Genomic DNA, 18,571 nt, shown 5'->3' on the forward strand with positions numbered 1-18,571 from the left:
ACAGGAAAGCCCGGCACCTACCTAGGTCCCCGGCGTAGGTTTCGGACACATACGGCTTTCGAGGGGGTGCTGTTGCCGATTCCAGGAGTGAAGCCATCCCGAGCGGTGCGCTTTTGGTAGCCCGGCTTCTTGGAGGGAACGGAGGAAAGGAAGCGGAGAGCCGGCCCGCTTGTTCACTGACCTTCTGTACATTCGTGGACAGTTTCCGAAGGTTTTCTGTGATCTCCCGAAGTAGGTTGTCGTGGGCGCCCAATAGGTAGCCCTGGCTGGCCAGGGCCTGTTGTACGGGGTCTGTGTCCGCTGGGTTCATGCTTGGCCAGTTCGTTCTGTTGCAAGGACGTGGCTGGGGACGAACCCAGGTGCAGGACACAGATGCTGAGGCAGAGTCGTTAGGCGTAGCACCACCGCGAACGGGGAGCCGATATCCAGGAGATGATGCGAAGCTCAGAACTAACAGTTCTCAGGAATAGGAAACAACGTTTACTCTCACACGAGTCCACCAACGAACTGGCGGCTTCTTGCTGTGGTCACAGGGTTTTTATCCTGCCGTTTCTGATGGGAAGCAGATGCTTGTAGCTAGTGGAACCTGGGAATCATTGGAATCTAAATGACCTGATTAAGGCCTAATTCTTGAGGCAAATGGCAAGGTGGGGGATTGCCAGAAGGGACCATGACAAGGAGTCGAAACCAAAGTGAAAGCAAAGGAGAGGGCATACAAGGAAGCAAAAATTAGTGCCAACACAGAGTATTGGGAAGTTTTTAAAAGCTTATAAAAGGAAACTAAGAAGTTCATTAAGAGGGAAAAGATGAACTCTGAAAGGAAGCTAGCAAAAAATATCAAAGAGGATACTAAAATCTTTTTCAATTATATAAAGAGTAAAAGCCAAGTGAGAGTAGATATAGGATCGATAGAAAATGATGTTAGAGAAATTGTAATGGGAGATACGGAGATGGCAGAGGAACTGAACGAGTATTTTACATCAGTCTTCAGTGAGGAAGACATCATCAGTATACCGGACACTCAAGGGTGGCAGGGAAGAGAAGTGTGCGCAGTCACAATTACGACACAGAAAGTACTCAGGAAGCTGAATAGGCTATGGGTAGATAAATCTCCTGGACCAGATGGAATGCACCCTCGTGTTCTGAAGGAAGTAGCTGTGGAGATTACGGAGGCATTAGTGATGATCTTTCAAAAGTCGATAGATTCTGGCATGGTTCCAGAGGACTGGAAGATTGCAAATGTCACTCCGCTATTTAAGAAGGGGCAAGGAAGCAAAAAGGAAATTATAGACCTGTTAGCTTGACATCGGTGGTTGGGAAGTTGTTGGAGTCGATTGTCAAGGATGAGGTTACAGAGTACCTGGAGGCATATGACAAGATAGGCAGAACTCAGCATGGTTTCCTTAAAGAAAAATCCTGCCTGACAAACCTATTACAATTTTTCAGGAAATTAGAAGTAGGCTAGACAAGGGAGATGCAGTGGATGTTGTATATTTGGATTTTCAGAAGGCCTTTGACAAGGTGCCACACATGAGGCTGTTTAACAAGATAAGATCCCATGGAATTATAGGAAAGTTACATATGTAGATAGGGCGTTGGTTTATTGGCAGGAAACAGAATGGGAATAAAGGGATCCTATTCTGGTTGGCTGCCAGTTACCAGTGGTGTTCCACAGAGGTCCGTGTTGGGACCGCTTCTTTTTACATTGTACATCAACGATTTGGATTATGGAATAGATGGCTTTGTGGCTATGCTTGCTGATGATACAAAGATGGGTAGAGGGGCCGGTAGTGCTGAGGAAACAGAGAGACTACAGAGAGACTTGAATAGATTGGAAGAATGGGCAAAGAAGTGGCAAATGAAATATAATGTTGGGAAGTGTATGGTTATGCACTTTGGCAGAAGAAATAAACGCGCAGTCTATTATTTAAATGGGGAAAGAATTCAAAGTTCAGAGATGCAACGGGACTTGGTAGTCCTCATGCAGAATACACTTAAGGTTAACCTCCAGGTTGAGTCAGTGGTAAAGAAGGCGAATGCAATGTTGGCATTCATTTCCAAAGGAATAGAGTATAGGAGCAGGGATATGATGTAGCGGCTCAATAAGGCACTGGTAAGACCTCACTTGGAGTTCTGTGGGCAATTTTCAGCTCCTTATTTAAGAAAGGATGTGCTGACGTTGGAGAGGGTTCAGAGAAGATTCACTAGAATGATTCTGGGAATGAGAACATATGAGGAACGTTTGTCCGCTCTTAGACCGTATTCCTTGGAGTTTAGAAGAATGAGGGGGGACCTCATAGAAACATTTGGAATGTTGAAAGACATGGAGAGAGTGGATGTGGCAAAGTTGTTTCCCATGATGGGGGAGTCTAGTACGAGAGGGCATGACTTAAGGATTGAAGGGCGCCATTCAGAACAGAGATGCGAAGAAATTTTGTTAGCCAGAGGGAGGTGAATCTATGGAATTTGTTGCCATAGGTAGCAGTGGAGGCCAAGTCATTGGTTGTATTTAAGGCAGAGATTGATAGGTATCTGAGTAGCCAGGGCATCAAAGGTTATGGTGAGAAGGCGTGGGAGTGGGACTAAATGGGAGAATGGTTCAGCTCATGATAAAATGGTGGAGCAGACTCGATGGGCCGAATGGCCGACTTCTGCTCTTTATCTTATGGTCTTATGGTCTTCCCCGAGCGCATAGCCCTCTGTTTTGCGAAGCTCCATGTACCTGTCTAAAAGACTCTTAAAAGACCCTGTTGTATCCGCTTCCACCACCGCCGCCGGCACACATCGCTCTCTGTGTGAAAAACCTACCACTTGCATCCCCTCTGTACCTATTTCCAAGCACCATAAAGCTATGTCCCCTTGTGTCAGCCATTTCGGCCCCAGGAAAAAAAACTCTGACTATTCACGCGATCAATCACTCTGTTCATCTTATACATCCCTGTCAGGTCACCTCTCATCCTCCATCACTACAAGGAGAAAAGCCCAAGTACACTCAAGCTGTTCTCCTAAGGTACGCCCTCTAATACAGGCAACATCCTTGTAAATCTCCTCTGCACTTGCTCTCTAGTGTCCACGCACCCTCTCTATAGTGTCTATAGTGTAGACCCCGGATGGGGAAGATTTACCCTGTTCATTTCCCGAACTTTTCCTTTCAAATTGTCACTGGACATTCTGAAGCTTGTTGATATCTCATAACTGTAAGTAGGTGGCCAGAAGAGCCCATGATATGCTATCTACGGCCTCAGCAACATGCTGTACAGCTTCAACATAACGTCCCAACTCGTGTACTCAGTGATCTGATTGTGAAGGCCATTGTGATCAGAGCTCAATCGAGCCAATCTGCCCGTGACGCCGATTTCCTGGAAATATCGATCTGTATCGCCAGGTCTCTTTTTAAACACTACACAATAAAATCCACATATTCAACAAAGTTCGACACGGTAGGCTTATTCAGAAAGTTAGAAGGTATGGGATCCAGGGAAGTTTGGCCAGGTGGATTCAGAATTGGCTTGCCTGCAGAAGGCAAGGGTGGTGATGGAGAGAGTACATTCAGATTGGAGGATTGTGACTAGTGGTGTCCCACAAGGATCTGTTCTGGGACCTCTACTTTTCGTGATTTTTATTAACGACCTGGATGTGGGGGTAGAAGGGTGGGTTGGCAAGTTTGCAGATGACACAAAGGTTGGTGGTGTTGTAGATAGTGTACAGGATTGTCAAAGATTGCAGAGAAACATTGATAGGATGCAGAAGTGGGCTGAGAAGTGGCAGAAGGAGTTCAACCCGGAGAAGTGTGAGGTGGTACACTTTGGAAGGACAAACTCCAAGGCAGAGTACAATGTAATTGGCAGGATACTTGGTAGTCTGGAGGAGCAGAGGGATCTCGGGGTACATGTCCACAGATCCCTGAAAGTTGCCTCACAGGTGGATAGGGTAGTTAAGAAAGCTTATGGGGTGTTAGTTTTCATAAGTCAAGGGATAGAGTTTAAGAGTCGCGATGTAATGATGCAGCTCTATAAAACTCTGGTTAGGCCACACTTGGAGTATTGTCTCCAGTTCTGGTCGCCTCACCATAGGAAGGATGTGGAAGCATTGGAAAGGGTACAGAGGAGATTTACCAGAATGCTGCCTGGTTTAGAAAGTATACATTATGATCAGAGATTAAGGGAGCTAGGGCTTTACTCTTTGGAGAGGAGGATGAGAGGAGACATGATAGGGGTGTACAAGATAATAAGAGGAATAGATAGAGTGGATAGCCAGCGCCTCTTCCCCAGGGCACCACTGCTCAATACAAGAGGATATGGCTTTAAGGTAAGGGGTGGGAAGTTCAAGGGGGATATTAGAGGAAGGTTTTTTACTCAGAGAGTGGTTGGTGCGTGGAATGCACTGCCTGAGTCAGTGGTGGAGGCAGATACACTAGTGAAGTTTAAGAGACTACTAGACAGGTATATGGAGGAATCTAAGGTGGGGGCTTATATGGGAGGCAGGGTTTGAGGGTCGGCACAACATTGTGGGCCGAAGGGCCTGTACTGTGCTGTACTATTCTATGTTCTATGTTCGTCGAAAACTGTTGTATCTTTCCTCACAACGCAGACCATCTCAGACTTGTCTGTATTAAATGCCATCTGCCATTTTTCAGCCCATTTCCTAGCCAGTCAACATCAAGCTGCTAGCTGGGATAGAGTTCCTGGCTGGAACAATGCCTCCAGTTTAGGAGTCGTCCGCAATTCTTCTGATGTAGTTTTCTACATCAATATAGAAACCATAGAAAACCTACAGCACAGAAACAGGCCTTTTGGCCCTTCTTGGCTGTGCCAAACCATTTTCAGCCTAGTCCCACTGACCTGCACACGGACCATATCCTTCCATACACCTCCCATCCATGTATCTGTCCAATTTATTCTTAAATGTTAACAAAGAACCCGCATTTACCACCTCGTCTGGCAGCTCATTCCATACTCCCACCACTCTCTGTGTGAAGAAGCCCCCGCTAATATTCCCTTTAAACTTTGCCCCCTCACCCTTAACCCATGTCCTCTGGTTTTTTTCTCCCCTTGCCTCCGTGGAAAAAGCCTGCTTCCATTCACTCTATCTATACCCATCATAATTTTATATACCTCTGTCAAATCTCCCCTCATTCTTCTACGCTCCAGGGAATAAATTCTTAACCAATTCAACCTTTCTCTGTAACTGAGTTTCTCAAGTCCTGGCAACATCCTTGTAAACCTTCTCTGCACTCTTTCAACCTTATTTATATCCTTCCTGTACTTTGGTGACCAAAACTGAACACAATACTCCAGATTCGGCCTCACCAATGCCTTATACAACCTCATCATAACATTCCAGCTCTTGTACTCAATACTTTGATTAATAAAGGCCAATGTACCAAAATCTCTCTTTACGATCCTATCTACCTGTGACGCCACTTTTAAGGAATTTTGTATCTGTATTCCCAGATCCCTCTGTTCTACTGCACTCCTCAGTGCCTTACCATTAACCCTGTATGTTCTTCCTTGGTTTGTCCTTCCAATGTGCAATACCTCACACTTGTCTGTATTAAACTCCATCTGCCATTTTTCAGCCCATTTTTCCAGCTCGTCGAAGTCCCTCTGCAGGCTCTGAAAACCTTCCTCACTGTCTACTACACCTCCAATCTTTGTATCATCAGCAAACTTGCTGATCCAATTTACCACATTATCATCCAGATCATTGATATAGATGACAAATAACAATGGACCCAGCACTGATCCCTGTGTCACACCACTAGTCACAGGCCTCCACTCGGAGAAGCAATTCTCTACTACCACTCTTTGGCTTCTACCATTGAGCCAATGTCTAATCCAATTTACCACTTCTCCATGTATACCGAGCGATTGAATTTTCCTAACTAACCTCCTATGCGGGACCTTGTCAAAGGCCTTACTGAAGACCATGTAGACAATATCCACTGCCTTCCCTTCATCCACTTTCCTGGTAACCTCATCGAAAAACTCCAAGAGATTAGTCAAACATGACCTACCACGCACAAAGCCATGTTGACTCGCCCTAATAAGTCCCTGTCTATCCAAATGCTTGTAGGTTCTGTCTCTTAGTACTCCCTCCAATAACTTACCTACTACCGACGTTAAACTTACTTGCCTATAATTTCCCTGATTACTTTCCGATCCTTTTTTAAACAACGGAACAACATGAGCCACTCTCCAATCCTCCGGCACTACACCTGTAGACATCGACATTTTAAATATTTCTGCCAGGGCCCCTGCAATTTCAACACTAGTCTCCTTCAAGGTCCGAGGGAACACCCTGTCAGGTCCCGGGGATTTATCCACTTTAATTTTGCTCAAGACAGCAAGCACCTCCTCCTTTTCAATCTGTACAGTTTCCATGATCTCACTACTTGTTTCCCTTAACTCCATAGATTTCATGCCAATTTCCTTTGTAAATACAGATGCAAAAAACCTATTTAGGATTTCCCCCATTTCCTTTGGTTCCTCACATAGCCAAACACTCTGATCTTCAAGAGGACCAAATTTATCCCTTACAGCCTTTTGCTCTTAATATACCTGTAAAAGCTCTTTGGATTATCCTTCACTTTGACTGCCAAGGCAACTTCATGTCTTCTTTTCGCCCTCCTAATTTCTTTCTTAAGTATTTTCTTGCACTTCTTATACTCCTCAAGCACCTTATTTACTCCCTGTATCCTATACCATAAGTCCACAAAACAAAGGAGCAGAAGTAGGCCATTCGGCCCATCGAGTCTGCTCCGCCATTTTATCATCAGCTGATCCATTCTCCTATTTAGTCCTACTCCCCCGCTTTCTCACCATAACCTTTGATGCCCTGGTTACCCAGATACCCATCAATCTCTGCCTTAAATACACCCAACGACTTGGCCTGCACTACTGCCCGTGGCAACAAATTCCATAGATTCACCACCCTCTGACTAAAAAAATTTCTTTGCATTTCTGTTCTCAAAGGGCGCCCTTCAATCCTTAAGTCATGCCCTCTCGTACTAGACTCCCCCATCATGGGAAACAACTTTGCCACATCCACTCTGTCCATGCCTTTTAACATTCGAAATGTTTCTACGAGGTCTCCCCTCATTCTTCTAAACTCCAAAGTAAACAGTCCAAGAGCGGTCAAACGTTCCTCATATGTTAACCCTCTCATTCCCGGAATCATTCCAGTGAATCTTCTCTGTACCCTCTCCAATGTCAGCACATCCTGTCTTAAATAAGGAGACCGAAACCGCCCACAGTCTTCCAAGTGAGGTATCACCAGTGCCTTATAGAGCCTCAACATCAAGTCCCTGCTCCTATACTCTATTCCTCTAGAAATGTATGCCAACATTGCATTTGCCTTCTTCACTACTGTAAGGGTATCCTGTACGAGGACTCCCAAGTCCCGTTGCATCTCAGAACTTTGAATTCTTTCCCCATTTAAATAATAGTCTGCCCGTTTATTTTTTCTGCCAAAGTACATAACCATACACTTTCCAACATTGTACTTCATTTGCCACTTCTCTGCCCATTCTTCCAATCTATCCAAGTCTCTCTGCAGACTCTCCATTTCCTCAGCACTACCGGCCCCTCCACCTATCTTCGTATCGTCAGCAAACTTAGCCACAAAGCCATCCATTCCATAATCCAAATCGTTGATGTACAATATAAAAAGAAGCGGCCCCAACACTGATCCCTGTGGAACACCACTGTTAACCGGCAGCCAACCAGAATAGGATCCCTTTATTCCCACTCTCTGTTTCCTGCCAATCAGCCAACGCTCTATCCACGTATGTAGCTTTCCCATAATTCCATGGGCTCTTGTCTTATTAAGTAGCCTCATGTGTGGCACCTTGTCAAAGGCCTTCTGAAAATCCAATTATACAACATCCACTGCATCTCCCTTGTTTAGCCTACTGGTAATTTCCTCAAAAAATTGTAATCGGTTTGTCAGGCAGGATTTTCCTTTAAGGAATCCATGCTGAGTTCTGCCTATCTTGTCATATGCCTCCAGGTACTCTGTAACCTCATCCTTGACAATCGACTCCAACGACTTCCCAACCACCGATGTCAAGCTAACAGGTCTATAATTTCCTTTTCGCTTCCTTGCTCCCTTCTTAAATAGCAGAGTGACACTTGCAATCTTCCAGTCTTCCGGAACCATGCCAGAATCTATTGACTTTTGAAAGACCATCGCTAATGCCTCCGCAATCTCCACAGCTACTTCCTTCAGAACACGAGGGTGCATTCTGTCTGATCCAGGAGATTTGTCTACCTTTAGCCTATTCAGCTTCCTGAGTACTTTCTCTGTCGTAATTGTGACTGAGCACACTTCTCTTCCCTGCCACCCTTGAGTGTCCGGTATACTGCTGATGTCTTCCTCACTGAAGACTGATGCAAAATACTCATTCAGTTCCTCTGCCATCTCCTCATTTCCCATTACAATTTCTCCAGCATCATTTTCTATCAGTCCTATATCTACTCTCACTTGTCTTTTACTCTTTATATACTTGAAAAAGCTTTTAGTATCCTCTTTGATATTATTTGCTAGCTTCCTTTCATAGTTAATCTTTTCTCTCTTAATGACCTTCTTGGTTTCCTTTTGTAAGGTTTTAAAAACTTCTGTCTTCCCACTAATTTTTGCTTCCTTGTATGCCCTCTCCTTTGCTTTCACTTTGGCTTTGACTTGTCAACCACTGTTGCATCCTTCTGCCACTTGAAAATTTCGTCTTTTTTGGAATATACCTGCCTTGCACATTCCTCATTTCTCACATAAGCTCCAGCCACTGCTGCTCTGTTGTCTTTCCCGCCAGTGTCCCTTTCCAGTCAACTTTGGCCAGTTCCTCTCTCATGCCACTGTAACTTCCTTTACTCCACTGAAATACCGACACATCAGATTTCGGCTTCTCTTTTTCTAATTTCACAGTGAACTCAATCATGTTATGATCACTGCCTCCTAAGGGTTCCTTCACCTCAATCTCTCCAATCACCTCCGGTTCATTACACAATACCCAATCCAGTACAGCCCTCGTGGGCTCAACAACAAGCTGTTCTAAAAAGCCATCTCGCAGACATTCTACAAATTCTCTCTCTTGAGGTCCAGTGCTGACCTGATTTTCCCAATCTACTCGCATGTTAAAATCCCCCACAATTATCATAACACTGTCCTTCTGACAAGCCTTTTCTATTTCCTGTTGTAATTTGTAGTCCACATCCCTGCAGCTGTTTGGAGGCCTATAAATAACTGCCATCAGGGTCCTTTTACCCCTGCTATTTCTTAGCTCAACCCATAAAGATTCTGCACCTTCCGATCCTATATCACCTCTTTCTAATGATTTAATATCATTTCTTACCAATAAAGCCACGCCTCCCCCTCTGCCTACCTTCCTATCCCTCCAATACACCGTGTATCCTTGGACGTTCAGCTCCCAGAGACATGCACCCTTTAGCCAGATCTCAGTGATGGCCACAATATCATACTTGCCAATCTGTAGCTGTGCAACAAGATTATCCACCTTATTCCTTATGCTGTGTGCATTTAAGTTTAACACCTTAGGACCAGTATTTGATACTTTTTGCTTTGATTTCACTGCAACTTTATTGCACTGCAACTCATCCCAATGGCTACAAATTTGCCCCATCACCTGCCTGTCTTTCCTTACATCTTTGCTGCTTACTACCTTAGATTTATTTCTGTTTTCCCCTTCCTCCGCTCTATCATTCCAGTTCCCATCCCCCTGCCAAATTAGTTTAAACCCTCCCGAACAGCTCTATTAAACTTACCCGCCAGGATATTGGTCCCCTTTGGGTTCAGGTGTAACCTGTCCTTTTTGAACAGGTCATACTTCCCCCAGAACAGATCCCAATTATCCAAGAATCTGAAGCCCTGGCCCCTACACCAGTCCCTCAGCCACGCATTCATCTGCCTGATCCGACTAGTCTTGCCCTTGGGTTACTACCCTGGAGGTCCTGCTTCTCAGCTTCCTTCCTAACTCCTGGAAATCTCTCTTCAGGACCTCCTCCTTTGTCCTATTTATGTCATTGGTACCAACATGTACCAAGACAACTGGCTGCTCACCCTCCCCCTTTAGAATATTCGGGACCCGATCCGAGACATCCCGTACCCTGGCACCTGGGAGGCAACACACCATGCGGGTATCTCTGTCAGGCTCACAGAATCTCCTGTCTGTTCCCCTGACTATGGAATCCCTCACGACTACCGCACTTATCTTCTCCCTCCTTATCTCCTGCACAACAGCGCCAGGCTCAGTGCCAGAGACCCGGTCACTGTGGGCGTCCCCTGTCAGGTCATCCCCCTCAACAGCATCCAGAACAAGATATTTGTTGCTGAGGGGGACAGCCACAGGGGTGCTCTCCACTATCTGGGCATTTCCCTTCCCTCTCTTGACAGTGACCCAGTTTTCTGACTCCTGTAGCCTAGGGTTGACTACCTCCCTGTAGCTCCTGTCTATCACCTCTTAACTCTCCCTGATAAGCAGTAGGTCATCAATCTGTAGCTCCAGATCCCTAACATGGTCTCTGAGGAGCTGCAACTCGGTGAACCTGGCGCAGATGTGACCATCAGGGAGGCTGGAGGTCTCCCAGGATTACCACATCTGACACCCTGAACAAAGTACTAACCCTGCAGGCATGCTACCTAATTCTACAGGAAAGAAACAGGAAAAATAAGTCTACTCACCTACTTACCTCGCCGAACAGACGAACTTTTTAAACCGTTAGCTCGTACCGCTAGCTGTGAGAGCCCTGCTGTTCCTGTCTGTCCGGGCCGATTTGCGAAAGGCGGCGGGGGCGGGCAGTGGAGCGGGGGAGAGAAAAAAGAGTTGGTGCTTCGCTCTTGCCTCTTCCCGTTTATCGTCGAAGCCCGTTGAAGACAAAGCCCTACACTCTGCTCCCACTCACTCCGCTGCCCGCTGTATAGGGTGGTGTCCTTTTTAAACTCTCCACGCGGTCCTGTTAACGTCACGCGCCTGCACAGTCTCGCCCTTCTTGCACCACAGTCTCGCCCTTCTTGCACCGAAGTTTTAAAAAAAACTGCCTTCCTTCAGAATTCAGCTCCCACGACGCTCTGTAGTCCCGATCCAAAGGTTACATGTCATACAACTCCCTTTTCTTCTTTATCAGAGTTGCAATATCCCTTGAGAACCAAGGTTCCTTATTCCTATTCACTTTGCCTTCAATCCTGACAGGAACATACAACCTCTGCACTCTCAAAATTTCTCCTTTGAAGGCTTCCCACCTACCGATCACACCTTTGCAGGAGAACAACCTGTCCCAATCCACGCTTTTTAGATCTTTTCTCATTCCTTCAAATTTGGCCTCCTTCCAGTTCAGAACCTCGACCCTAGGACCAGCTCTATCCTTGTCCATGATCAAGTTGAAACTAATGGTGTTATGATCACTGGAACCAAAGTACTCCCCTACACAGACTTCCGTCACTTGTTCTAACTCGTTTCCTAACAGGAGGTCCAATATTGCAACCCCTCTAGTTGGTCCCTCTATATATTGATTTAGAAAACTTTCCTGAACACATTTTACAAACTCTAAACCATCTAGACCCCTAACCGTATGGGAGTCCCGATCAATATATGGAAAATTAAAATCCCCTACCACCACAACTTTATGTTTTCTGCAGTTACTTGTTATCTCTCTGCAGATTTGCTCTTCCAATTCTTGTTGACTATTGGGTGGTCTGTAATACAATCCCACTAATGTGGCCATACCTTTCCTGTTTCTCATCTCCACCCATAAGGACTCAGTAGACAAGCCCCCTAATCTGTCCTGCCTGAGCACTGCTGTAATATTTTCCCTAACAAGCAATGCCACTCCCCCACCTTTCATTCCTCTGCCTCGATCACATCTCAAACATCGGAACCCTGGAATATTAAGCTGCCAGTCCTGCCCCTCCTGTAGCCAAGTTTCACTAATTGCTATAACGTCATAATTCCACGTGTGAATCCACACCCTCAACTCATCCGCCTTCCCCGCAATACTCCTAGCATTGAAATATATACAGCTCAGAAGATTTTTACCACCACTCACAACTTTTCTATTAGCGGATTTGCCTGAACTTTTAACATCATTTATTTTCACCCCAGCCACACTGTCAGCTCTGGCACTTTGGTTCCCATCCCACTGCAAATCTAGTTTAGAGCCTCCCCAATAGCGCTAACAAACCTCCCTGAAAGGATATTGGTCCCCCTGTAGTTCAAGTGTAACTCGTCTCTCTTATACAGGTCCCACCTGCCCCAGAAGAGGTCCCAATTATCCTGAAATCTGAAACCCTGCCCCCTACATCAGTTCCTCAGTCACTTGTTCATCCTCCAGAGCATCCTATTCCTACCCTCACTGGCACCTAGCACAGGTAGCAATCCTGAGATTACCACCCTGGATGTCCTGCTTTTCAACTTCCTACCAAGCTCTCTATACTCACTGTCTAGGACCTCCTCATCCTTCCTTGCTATGTCATCGGTACCAATGTGCACCACGACATCTGGCTGATCACCCTCCCACTTCAGAATGTTATGCAAGCGATCAGACACATCCTTGACCCTGGCACCCTGGAGGCAACAAACCATCCCGGATTCTCTGTCACGACCACAGAACCTCCTATCTGCACCTCTAACTATTGAGTCCCATATCACTACCGCTCTCCTCTTTTTCCACCCTCCCTTCTGCACTGCAGAGCCAGACTCTGTGCCAGAGATCCAGCTACTGCAGCTTGTCCCAGGTAAGTCATCCCCCCCAACAGTATCCAATGCGGTATACGTGTTGTTGAGGAGAATGGCCACAGGGGAACCCTGCTCTGCCTGCCCTTGCCTCTTCCCTCGCCTGACAGTAACCCAATTTCCTGTCTTCTGCTCCTTTGGCGTAACTACCTCCCTGTAGCTACTATCTATAATCTCTTCATTCTCCCGAATGATCCGCAGGTCATCCAGCTCCTGCTCCAGTTCCCTAATGCGGTTTGTCAGGAGCTGCAGCTGGATGCACTTCTTGCAGGTGTCGTTGTCAGGGGCACCGGAGGGCTCTCTGACTTCCCACATCCTGCAAGAGGAGCATTCCAACATCCTGCCTGGCATTCTCTCTACTCTAAGCAATCTGAACAAAAAAAAAACTTACCAGAACCTACCCTGGCCTCTGCCTGTTCTCGCCGAAGCCTGTTTGAGCCAAAGCCGTCCCACTCTGACTCAGTCCTCTCCAACAATGGCCGCTGTATATGGCGGTCTGTTTTTAAACCTTGGCGCGCTACGTCACGCGCCTGCGCAGTGCAGACCCTTCTCCCCGAGCAGTGTTTAAAAAAAAATGACTTTTTCTACCCGAGTCCTTCACTCCCTTCTCAGCTGCTTGCTTCGACTGAAACAAGAATCGCTGAGTCATTAACACACATGATTTAAAAAAACAATTGGCCTAACACCGATCCCTGCACTACACTTGTCAGAGTCAAAGAATCAACCATCCACTCTCTGCTCTCTGCTAATCGAGAAAAGAACATTCATCAATCCGTCACAAGCCGCATCTAAATTCGTATGGGCACGTAACTTTTTATTATCAAAGGTCCCTGCAATATTAGTCTAGATCTCTTTTATATGCTCAGAAGAACATACGTACAATATGTTTTATTGTGATACATGTCATCAGCTGCTACTGTGACTTTCGCCATTCAAACGACTCGAAATGACTAAAACAAGCGATAGAAAAAATGATCCTGTCTTCCCCCTCAATAGATTGTACCCTATTTCACCTGCCGAGCTGATGTTCCGCCCTCATTGTCAGAAGCGAATGTGCTCCGCTTAATGGGACAAAATCAATCTGTTTGAAGTTGATTTTCCATGTTCATTGTTCAGGATGATTGGAAACAACACTGACCAGAAAATGTCCCATTTCAGCAGCTGACGTCAGATGTCTTGGGAAGTACTTTGGTAACGTTCGTATTATCTTTTGTTTAAAAGTTAATAACTTGTAACATCCCTTGGGCATACAATTTCATAGCACGGTTACAGAATGAGAAAAACACTTTAAGGTAACTGTTTGTGTAGCTGGTTGTCCCTCATACGACAGATGTGATAACCACACTAATTGCCTCAGTGGAATTACTCTGAATTGCATATAACTCTGTAAAACCTGCCACCAGTCCATGTGAGCAGTTGGAACTTTCGGTGCAACTGAACGCTGCTTCTGACGGAATATGGCATATCCAGCGATGTACTACACCACGGGCGTTTTCTATCCTACAATTGTAGCGATCGGTATCCCTGGTAAAATACTGGAGCTGGTCACTCCATGTATGGTGCCGTCGCTGTCTTGCTTTCGTTCGGTTCCACTGTTGGTACTTTTACTGAGCACAGATGCCACCTTCGTCTGAAATGTGTTTCCAGAATTGAGGATTCAAGCATCTGATCGTTTTGTTATTCAGTTTCCATATCTTTTCTACGTAATGCATTTTATTTCTTTTGTCAATTACGGTGGTGCCGATATTGCTATAGTTTCATAGTTTCACCTTGCTCGGCTTTCTGAACCGACAGTGGTCGCATTTCCAGATCAGAAGCTTTTCAACTGACCGGCCAGTCGAATATAGACACTCAGGTATGTTCTTCCATAAAACGTTAAATTATAACTAATGCATCAAATCTCATAATTTCACTACAAGTAAATCCTTCAGCTATTTTAACTCAAGTAATGGAAATGGTGTTGTTTATGGAGTGATTGACCTTTACTGGCACGTGAGTCATGGAAATCAAGATGCCTGGTGCAAAACTGTCGGAGAGTCGCCAACCTACTGCTAATTCTGTACATTATTGTCCAGCAGGAATGCACGGACAGAGTGCGAACAAATTGAATTTCTGCTTTTCATTTCCAAAAAGAAAAATCATATCCTGTATAGCATTGGAAAAATGGTGGTCATTCAGACATTTGCAACTAACGATAATTCTGTGTTGATTTTATTTTCCTCTCCAATTTCTTGTAGTTAATTTAACGGCGATTGTGATCCTATCTCGGGGAAAATGCGGACTCTCCAAATGCATCACCCGTAACCTGGTTGGAATGGCAACAGCGGATCTGATGGTGGTTATAGTTTTCGCTTTAGCAGAACAGACCAACAATATCTGTATTTATTTTAGATCCCTGCTCATCACTCCTGTATGCGCTCTGACACTTGTACTTTTTGCTGTGACGAGGGACTGCTCTGTTTGGTTTACGGTCAGTTTTACTTTCGATCGTTTCATTGCAATATGTTGTCGAAAGCTCGGGGAACGATACTGCACTGAGAGAACAGCAACTGCGGTTTTGGTGACTGTGGTTATAGCCAGTTGCGGCAGAAGTTTCCCGTTTTACTTTGCCATTGAACCTTGCGTCATTATTGACAGCATACCGTGGCGTTGCGCCCTCACAGATGAATACGCGACTTTACCTGCGTGGAAAGGATTCGAATTACTGGATAGCATCTTAAATCCACTGCTACCAATCGGCTTAATTATTGTCTTCAATGGGTTAACAGTAAGACATATAATTGCGGCAAATAGAGTGCGCAGAGGGCTTCGGAACAGCAGCGATAAACAGAAAGATACCGAGGTGGAAAACCGCAGAAAATCGATGATTTTATTGTTTGCAATTTCAACTAATTTCATATTATTTTGGATGCCCTATGTAGTTCATTCCCTGAAATGACAAACGGAAATTACTTTTACCTGGACAGATATTTGAGCTCCTCGGTATATATACTGCAGCAATTTGGGTTCATGTTGCAAACTCTCAGTGTGTGCACCAATACCTGTATCTATACACTGACACAGAGAAAATTCAGACAAGAGCTGAAGGATGGAATAAAATATGTGTTTACGTTGAATGGCCATCTGTGTTGATAACGCCCACTCCAATTATAATTCCGTGGGGTTTTAGAATAAAAAAGTGTTTTTAAAAATCTCCAGGCTTGGCAAATATGTCATAAATTCAAACAATCATGTGCCTGGTCATCCTGAAATGAATAAATTCCAAACTATCGCAGAGACTTGACAATCATTCGGGAAATGGTATCGCAGCATAAAAGCCAAGACTTTGGGACAGCATCTTCTACCAGGCCATCAAACTAATTAACTCACGCTGATTTGAGTGTTTTTCTATGTTACACTGACTGTTCTATTTATTATACATTATTATAAATTACTAGGGTTGCACATTGCACATTTAAGACAGAGACATATCCTAAAGATTTTTAATCCTCATGTATGTGGTGGAAATAAAATCAATTCAGTCACTATGGGAGGAATGACTTCCGGACCTTTTGGGGTTCAGATGTTTCAAAATGTTCATAGTCGGGTAAAAGAGAGTAAGGGGAAAGCCTTTTAAACACAGAGAGAGTGTGATAGTATCACAGCTGCAGTAAGGGAGGACACTGTGGAGGGATTGTCTTTTAATTGACTGTGAGTGGAACTCAGAAGTAGGAAGGGAACAAACACTCGTTTGGGAGTATTCTGTACAGAGCTCCCATCACCAAAACAAAAACAACAGGCAGAGACATTGATAGATTTTGGGCAGGTGCCATTTTACCACAGCAGTTGTCACAGGCAAAACTTCACTAAATTCATTGGCATATGATTTGGTTAAAAGCTTTAGATGTAACAGAATTTCTCAGTTGTGTCCAGGAAGCACTCCTGGCACAATAAGCGGGCAGGCGGACGAACGAACAATCCATCTTGGATCTAGTACCAGAAAATTAAACGGATCAGATAACAAATCTCTCCGTGGGTCAGCATTTCAGAACGATAGGGCACAGCTATTCGACATTAAGAAATCTTTTCGAGTTTAAAGCAAAGGGACGCTGGTAGATATGTACGGAAGTTAATATTCAACATATTAAAATCATGAGGTCACCACATGACCAAATCTCCGACGACTTAAATGTGCTCTCACCTCCAATCATTGACCAAAGATAGGATTGAGACTAAGTGATAGATTTGCTGCATAGTATCAAGCTTAATAATGGCCATTACCACCATTGAAGTGTCAGATTTGGACTATACTGGGACCGTTATCACACGCACCTCCAATCGGTAACTATAGTCTATAACGCCTTATTGATGGAGTGAAGGTATATTTATTTAGTGTGATATCTCCCGTATAATCCGAGGGCAGAGCTGAGGATGGTGGAGCTAACGGAATTTGATTTATTTGCATCTTCGGAAACAGCTCTATTTCTATCTTTAATATCTCTTTTTCTTCCTTTTCAGGGTTTTTTTGAAGACTATCGCCTGGAGTTACACACGAAAGAAACAAATAAAACTATGAAACGGATAGATACGATAGAGACATTAAAGTTGTTTCGACTGCCAGATCAGACTAGAACTTGGGAGATATAGCCTCAAGATGTAGATCTTGGACGGAGATGAGGAGGAACTGCTTTTCCCAGAGAGTGGTGAATCTGCAGAACTCTCTGCCCAATGTAGCAGTGCAGGGAACCTCGGTAAATATACTTAAGACAAAGTTGGATAGATTATTGCATAGTTGGGGAATTAAGGGTTATGGAGAAAAGGCAGATAGGTGGAGATGACACCATGTTGAGATCGGGTAATACCTTTTCAAATCATTGACTGTTCATGGAGAGTCAGGAATTCTAGTAGGGTGCACACAGGGAGATAGTCTATGAACTTACATTGAAAGAATCAAAGATATTTGCCGGGAAATATCTTTTTCAAGTATATAAAGAGTAAAAGACAGGTGAGAGTAGATATAGGACCCATAGAAAATGATGCTGGAGAAATTGTAATGGGAGATGAGGAGATGGCAAAGGAACTGAACGAGTATTTTGCATCAGTCTTCACTGAGGGAGACATCAGCAGTATACCGGACACTCAAGGGTGGCAGGGAAGAGAAGTGTGCTCAGTCACAATTACAACAGAGAAAGTACTCAGAAAGCTGAATAGTCAAAAGGTAGATAAATCTTCCGGACCAGATGGAATGTACCCTCATGTTCTGAAGGAAATAGCTGTTGAGATTGCGGAGGCTTTAGCGATGATCTTGCAAAAGTCAATAGATTCTGGCATGGTTCCGGAGGACTGGAAGATTGCAAATGTCACTCTGCTATTTAAGAAGGGGGCAAGGAAGCGAAAAGGAAATTATAGACCTGTTAGCTTGACATCGGTGGTTGGGAAGTCGTTGGAGTCGATTGTCAAGGATGAGGTTACAGAGTACCTGGAGGCATATGACAAGATAGGCAGAACTCAGCATGGATTCCTTAAAGGAAAATCCTGCCTGACAAACCTATTACAATTTTTTTGAGGAAATTACCAGTAGGCTAGACGAGGGAGATGCAGAGGATGTTGTATATTTGGATTTTCAGAAGGCCTTTGACAAGGTGCCACACATGAGGCTACTTAACAAGATAAGAGCCTGTGGAATTATGGGAAAGTTACATACGTGGATAGGGCGTTGGCTGAGTGGCAGGAAATAGAGACTGGGAATAAAGGGATCCTATTCTGGTTGGCTGCCGGTTACCAGTGGTTTTCCACAGAGGTCCATGTTGGGACCGCTTCTTTTTATATTGTACATCAACGATTTGGATT

General features: G+C 44.7%; 1 protein-coding gene across 2 annotated transcripts in view; it reads right to left on the reverse strand.

Moving 5' to 3' along the window:
* LOC140194843 (uncharacterized) overlaps positions 1–18,571 on the reverse strand; it is a 73,999-nt gene that overhangs the window by 23,241 nt on the left and 32,187 nt on the right. Inside the window, exon 3 of one of the 2 annotated variants that reach the window (XR_011885298.1) lies at positions 13,575–15,423. The exons of the other annotated variant lie outside the window; for it this stretch is intronic. The gene's annotated coding sequence lies outside the window, so the exon portion shown is untranslated. Of the gene's footprint in view, positions 1–13,574; positions 15,424–18,571 lie in introns of those variants that run through there. 2 annotated transcript variants of the gene reach the window in all.

This window comes from Mobula birostris, chromosome 3 (genome assembly GCF_030028105.1).
Source record: "Mobula birostris isolate sMobBir1 chromosome 3, sMobBir1.hap1, whole genome shotgun sequence".
NCBI classification, from domain to species: domain Eukaryota; kingdom Metazoa; phylum Chordata; class Chondrichthyes; order Myliobatiformes; family Myliobatidae; genus Mobula; species Mobula birostris.